Source organism: Drosophila pseudoobscura, chromosome 3, assembly GCF_009870125.1.
Source record: "Drosophila pseudoobscura strain MV-25-SWS-2005 chromosome 3, UCI_Dpse_MV25, whole genome shotgun sequence".
Classification (NCBI taxonomy): Eukaryota; Metazoa; Arthropoda; class Insecta; order Diptera; family Drosophilidae; genus Drosophila; species Drosophila pseudoobscura.
Window position 1 is genome coordinate 12,047,501 of NC_046680.1, and position 6,838 is coordinate 12,054,338.

Below are 6,838 nucleotides of genomic sequence, written 5' to 3' on the forward strand. Positions count from 1 at the left end.
TCATTGTGAATTCCTTCCATTTCTATTTTTGGTCATATTTCTCACTACTCTCCGTTCTATCCACGACTCATGCATGTACCCGTAATGAGCATTAATTCAACTAATTGTTTATTTACAAATAATGTTGTATGCACCAGTGGCATGCCATGCACTTGGCGCAGCGACAGGGGTTAACGTTACATGTCAGCTTTGCAGGGTTCCCATTTAAATTGGGCTTCCTATGTCTATTGATAGATCAAGACAACTAAGTGGGGCATGTTTACATTTTATGGCACAATCCGTGTCTATGAACGCTCCATATTGCCCCTCTTCCTCTCTCTATCGTTTAGCTTGCTATGTCTCTTCATATTCCTATGTATATCTAAAGAATATGTAGTTTACTTTGTTGGTATACAAAAATGGTTTTTGATGTCGCTAAATTGGAGCTGGATATAAGTTCATATAATGCTCCAAAGAAGAAGCTCAAGATTAAAGAATGACCTCTGATCTCTGGATTTTAAATTGGCAAAACTGTTTTCTAATAGCTTCATTATATTGAGAACAGAATCAATCTATCTCTCCGTTGAGTATTTTTAGTAATACCCGAAGGCTAAAATTAGATCAGGTGGCTACAAGTTTGCTTTCCTCCAGGGTTGCCAGAGCTTTCAAATTTAAAATTGGGACACCTATCTTTTGATAATAACTTTATTGCTGCCTGTTGATTTCTATTGAAAATGGTTTTTATCTGGTTATATCTAACCAGATGGTACTATGGATGTCTCACTGACTTAACTATGATACGACTATTATCATAATCATAATCATATATCATATAATCATAAAATTCTTCAGAAAAATGCAAACAATAAGAAAATAATAAAAAAGCAACAATTCCTCAAAATAAAAAAAAATCCATAAAATCATTCAAAACCCGTCAAAATGTCTATATTCAGTAATTCATTGTTCATATATTTCACACTGTCTTCTTGTGCCATAGGGTTTACATCTGGTCTCACCAACCTTCTAATTAGTTACACTTAATTCTATTGGAATACAACTATACGCAAAAAATCGTCAATGAGAATTAAAATTATCAAACAAAAAAAATCACCTAGGTAATAATACATAACGCTTTTACGAGCTTACTTACTAACTCGATTTATAATAGTGGAAAACTAGATTATTCTAAAGTATTTGGGTAGAACCAAAACTTTCATTACAAGTTTATTTGCATAGAAAGAAAAAAGTTTTGACACATTTTAAATGGTCCATTTTTAGTATATTTATAAATCAAATGAGAAAGTTGTACTTTTCTGCAAATTGAATTTAATAAAATATCTTCTTTTATTGGTTAATTTAGTTCCATCGAACTTTCTTCTCCCATTGGTCTTTTTACGCAAGTGAGTTATCCAACTGTTAATTTGAAGTTAATTAAAAGTAGATCAGTGTCAGACCTTCCATGACTGCCAAACACTATGTGACCAACAGTTTATCCCAGTCTACTCCCTCAGGGCCCCAGGGCCACAGGACGACAGGGCCACAGGGCCGCAAATGGCAAATGGCAAAGCCACACTTTGTCGTTGGACAGGGAATAAACGAAAATAAAACCAATTGCAAATAGATTATATAAATGGCTAAATCAAAATTTAATAAAGCCCAGCTAAATGTGCACTCACTGGGAGCTGGGGCTGGACCGAGGCCAAGGAATTTTAATAACGTTCTGGTAGCCTGGCAGCCAGTTCGCCTCCTTGTTGTTTTAGTGCACGTGCGCCAATTGCCATCACTAAAGGGATTCATTTGTGAATTACCAATGCCAAAAATTCAAGTCTGCCGAATCCAGTCCCCACACCCCCACCCCACAGACGTTCCTAAACAAACAGCGGCTCGAGGTCGAGGCTGGGAATCAACGAAAACAAATTGCAATTGAGCCTGCAAAGGGCAATGGCAATGTTGGGGTTCGATGGTGGATGGCTGGATGGTTGGCTGGTTCGATGTTTCAATGGTTGGGTGACAAAAAGTCGCCACCACATCACACAGATACGTCTACAAACACGGGAGGGATACAGTCGCGATGCGCATTTGACAGCTCAAGCGGAATGCACACAGGCGACGACAATGATGATGAGGATGAGGATGGCCATGAGAATATGGATGAGGCTGGGGTAACGCCCAAAGCCAAGGCAACAAGGCGTTACATGGCCATATAGATGAAGGGAAATTCCCTGCGGCTCACACCCTCATCCGGAGCCACGCTGTCCTTGAACGGTCTTAAATTCCTGGGATTCTCATGAATTTGTGCGGAATTTTTATTAAGTTGCCAACTAGGCGATTGAGTGATTGAGAGTTGATCAAAGTGCGAGGGCGGGTGAGAACGAGTTTTCCTCACTTTCATTGTGAATTAATTTCAAATTAGTTTGGCACATGCATTTCAGGACCTATTGGATTTACCCCGGACGGAGTGCACACAAATAAACAAAGCCTGAACGGAGGGATTGAATGAGTGAGTACCCAGTGCTGAGAAGGGTTAGCCACAATCCCTTAATAGGCCTAATCACCATCGATGACCGATGATTTGTTTAGCGCATTAACAGCTCCAGTTCCGGCTCTGACCACTGTCCGGCGGCATCAGCGCTAGCAGCTGCCACAATCGCATCTGCCACTTGGCAGTCCCACTTCCTATTCCCTACCCCGTCGATCGGGTAAATGTAAATCAGGTCAGGCGAATGCATATAAACACTCCATTTCGATTCAGATTGTGATTTCTGGAATGCATTACTCTGTGTTAATGGGGGAAAAGTCCGAGGCGCTCGGAAAAACTTTGGAGTTTGTTAGGCTTTGGAGTGCAGTCGAGGTTTATTTTTAGTGGTTCACAATGAATACACACACGTCGGACTGGAGATGGAAATTTTCCATCAAATCCTATCGTATTTCAGTCGAACTATTTCCCTGGATTATCGAACCCATATTTTAATATTTAGTCATACATAGGGCATGGCATTCACGTGCTGCTTGCAATCATCCCGAGTCGAAGCAGACAAGTGGCAAAATCAAATCTATATGCAAGACCTCACCAAATACTTATTCTATAACTGATCCATCTATATATGTATGTATGTGTATCGTCTTTGCAGACCAAAATATCTTTCGGATATGCGCTCCACCAAGTATTCCTTCTCATATGTATGTGTATATGTGTATATGTGTATATATATATGCGTCCGTGTATCTAGTTAGTCAGTGTCTGCCGCACTGTACGTCTCCAGAGCTAGCCATATATTAAAGAGCAAGAACAGAGAGCGTAGCATAACAAGAAGATCGGGCTGAACTGAATATAGAGAAATACTCGTATCTTTTGACGCCAATTTGTGTATATCTTCTAGGTATACAGATTCGGGTGGACCCAATTAGGATTGGATTAGAAGACGTTCTATAAATGTAACTCTTAGAAAACCAGTTCAACGTAGCTTGGCTACTGGAGAACATACACACTTATCTATTAGGAATCTTTCAGTCTTTAATCTGAATAAAGTTGTGATATGTTGGAGCCATCAGGATATACATGCATTCTTTTGGGAGTAATTTCATCTCATTCTTTGCGATGTGGTTAAATTCCCATATTTTCGGGCCACCCCAATTGATTGCATATCTCTCAGTTTTTCAACCAGTTGTACCTATACGGGAGGGAAATGGAGGTAACAGCAACAAAAGGTGACGCGGACATTTATGGTGTGTGCTAAAACATCTCTGCTCGCTGTTCTGTTTGCAGTATTCACATACAGATACAGACATGATACACAAACACAAAGATATAGAGGACCAACAAAAATCATAATCGTAGAATATGTTGTTCAATAATTTTCTTTCTCTTGTGTCTGCCATTCGTTGGTTTCATTTCGTTTGGATGAATTTATTTTTAACATTGTTATTTTATATATACAAAAAAAAAAGCAGCGCCAGCGAACGAGCGCATAGGAAAAACAGAAACAATATTGAAAATCAGAAGGAAAGAAATAAAAAAAGAGCGCAAACACTTTCATCATCGACCAAACGGGCGCGATCAGCTGTATGTCGTCAATATGCGATATATCCCAGAAGAGAATGGCTGTGCGGTTTGGGTTGGACAAGAGAATCGAAGATACATGAACAATATTTGGTATAGTGTGTGTGGTATGTGATGTGTTTTTAATTAAAGTACAATTCAGATGTAGATAGCATATGCAAACATATAAATGTTCATATGGAGAGGAATTGGATGAAAAATCTGTGTCTCTGCTAGCCTCATGGCCAACAGAGGCGCAGCTCGCTTCCGCCCGGACCACTCATGGCCATGGGAAAGAATCTTCATTAGCATCATCATAATCAGCATCACGATCAGCTAGTATCCACAGAGAACACAGAACAGACTTCGGCTCGGTGGTTTTTGACAATATCTATTTATAGATGTTCTATCTGTGGAACACTTGTCGCTGTCTGCTCCAAAAAGCCCCAAAACCAAACCCTCTCATGTAGCGTGATGCCAAATCATTTAGGAATTTTAATTCGACTTCTGCAGGCGTCACCCGCTGACTGTGTCCGTGTCTGTTCGTGGATGTGCACTTCATTCAAGTTCAATTCAGTTGGACTTTGTCTTGTACTTGTACTTGGCTTGCATCGCATTTTCTTTTCTTTTTATTTGTAGTCGTATACGAGTATTTTTGGTTCCTTCCCCAGTCGGGAAGCGGATGGCAGCTCACATCTGTGTCCCCTTGGCACAGCTGCAACTGCAACGTCTGGGGGTGCCATATATGCCTTATATGGCGAGTGCTTGGCACCTACTACACGCCCCGGCAATCGTGTATTTTTGGTATTCCTATGCTGATCTCTGCCCTGATGATTCATCGCTTCTCTCGTTTTTGTTGGGCCATCTCTCAATATGCCCATCACTCAATCAGTGAGTGTTTTGTATATTAGTTTTTGGTTGAAGTGGAAGTGCAATGCCCTGGATGCATTTCCTCGCTAAGCTTATTTGCGGACAGCAAAGTGGTGGGGTTTCTTTTATACATTTTGTAAAGATGCAATTGTTGAGAACCATCAGGTAGCATTCCCCATTTGATTCAGTTTTATTAAATTTGACGGTTGAAAAGCTTGGGGCAACCCGGATCGTTCGCTGGTGTGGCAACACCTGACTCTGACACGCCGGTCTGGCATCTTCATCTTCAATTATACGCAACCTCTTATTCACCGAGCTGCCTTCTTCTGGACAAGCTGGCAAGGATTGTTGCTATCGACTCAATGTCGAGTCATTCAAGTTAAATTCTGTTGGACTTTGTCTTGTAGTTGGCTTGCATCGAAATTTCATTTTATTTGTAGTCGTCTACGATTATTTTTGGTTCCTGGTTCCACAAATTCGGGTCAAATTCAAAAGAGCGTCGATGCGGTAAGTAGCAACAGTCCAAATTTAAAAGACGTTGCTGCTAATTTTCACATTTTTATGCAGAAGGTTGAGTTGATAAGCTACAACACGACATCTCCAAAAAGCCCAAGGCGCCCCATGACAACAAGGCATCCCCTTTTTCATCAATGAAAAATAAACTTTGCGATGACAAACCGGATTACAATACGAACGTTTTGGAAATCAGGACCTGGAAATCGACCTGGGCCTGGATCGTTCGTTTAAATGGTCATGTGTAGTCGCTGATGTACCAACTGTAATTATTCCTAGCAAAGTTCCATTTGCTTGTTGACGTCAACAAGCAACATCTCACCAACGGCACAATCTGTAATCTCGCAGAATTATGCTTCGCCATATAACGACAAAGCGCATCAATGCAAGGACCGGCAAACTGATGACCTCACCCTCGACAACATGAGCACATCAGATTCACCTTTAGTTCGCCACTACATAACAAAACTGGAGCACCAGTAGCAGATCGTTCCAGACGCCTGATGGAAGAGAAACTGTCAGTAGCTAAAGCACAGATACATCGTCAAGATTTGTTGTCCATGGGCCAGCCCGTTGCACATGGAAGCAAACACCAGTGGCGTACAGCGACAGAACAGCCTGGATGGTCACATTCATGTCGGGCATATTGAATGTTTCGAGCCTGATCTGATTTATCCTCTCACGGTTAGCCTTGGGGTTAAGAGGGGCCTCGTTCAGCGAGACGCACGCATCTCGCTATTGCTGAGTACCAAGAACGTTGGTGATGAATGAGCTGCTTGTGGCCCCCGAGGATCACCCCGTTTTGCTGGCCGAGCCCCTCTTAGCCCGAAGGCTATCCGTGAGACGATGACTCAGATCAGGTTCGTAACATTCAATGTACCCGCCATGAATGTGACCATCCAGGCTGTTCTGTCGCTGTACGCCTCTGGTGAATGTGGGGAAATCGTTTAACGATCTAGAACGGTAATCGCCACCGTCGCTGTCGGCTTAAGCGGCACAGACGAGCTTTAACGGGAATCATTCCATGGAAGTTTCGGTCTTGAGAGACGAAAGAGAACATTCGATCAATTAAAGCTAAATATTCGAAGTAGAGGTTTCTAAAGGCTCTTTGTTCGAACTAATCAAGTTGGCGCGTGCTTTCAATCTGTTTTTGTAGCAGCGGAATTATTAGCGAATTTAATCGGGCTTTGCTTCACTGGCCACTACACTTATTGGATACGGCATTTTGAATTTCTGAAAACTGACTTCAAGCTCGTAATTATTGAACTCAAAAACACCCCAGTGATTGAAGCGAATCCGGTGAATTTTTCAAATAAGTTTCCACCATGTTTCGACCTTGTTTTGGGTGTTTTGAGACCTGAAGTGATGGAGCAAATCTGACCTTGGTTTATTCAGGTTATTCAGGGCCCCAAAATAAATACTGATATGACATTCTAG

The 6,838-nt window shown here is 41.5% G+C and overlaps 1 long non-coding RNA gene across 2 annotated transcripts; it reads left to right on the plus strand.

Annotated features, from left to right (window-relative positions):
- The first annotated feature begins 4,343 nt into the window (after positions 1 to 4,343).
- LOC26532796 (uncharacterized) lies at positions 4,344 to 6,838 on the plus strand. Of its 2 annotated transcripts, XR_001452206.2 has the most exons (3): positions 4,344 to 5,395; positions 5,456 to 5,666; positions 5,750 to 6,838. It is a non-coding gene; the product is annotated as an uncharacterized lncRNA (long non-coding RNA). The 2 variants fall into 2 exon arrangements; XR_001452207.2 differs by having other exon boundaries at positions 4,875 to 5,395; positions 5,456 to 6,838.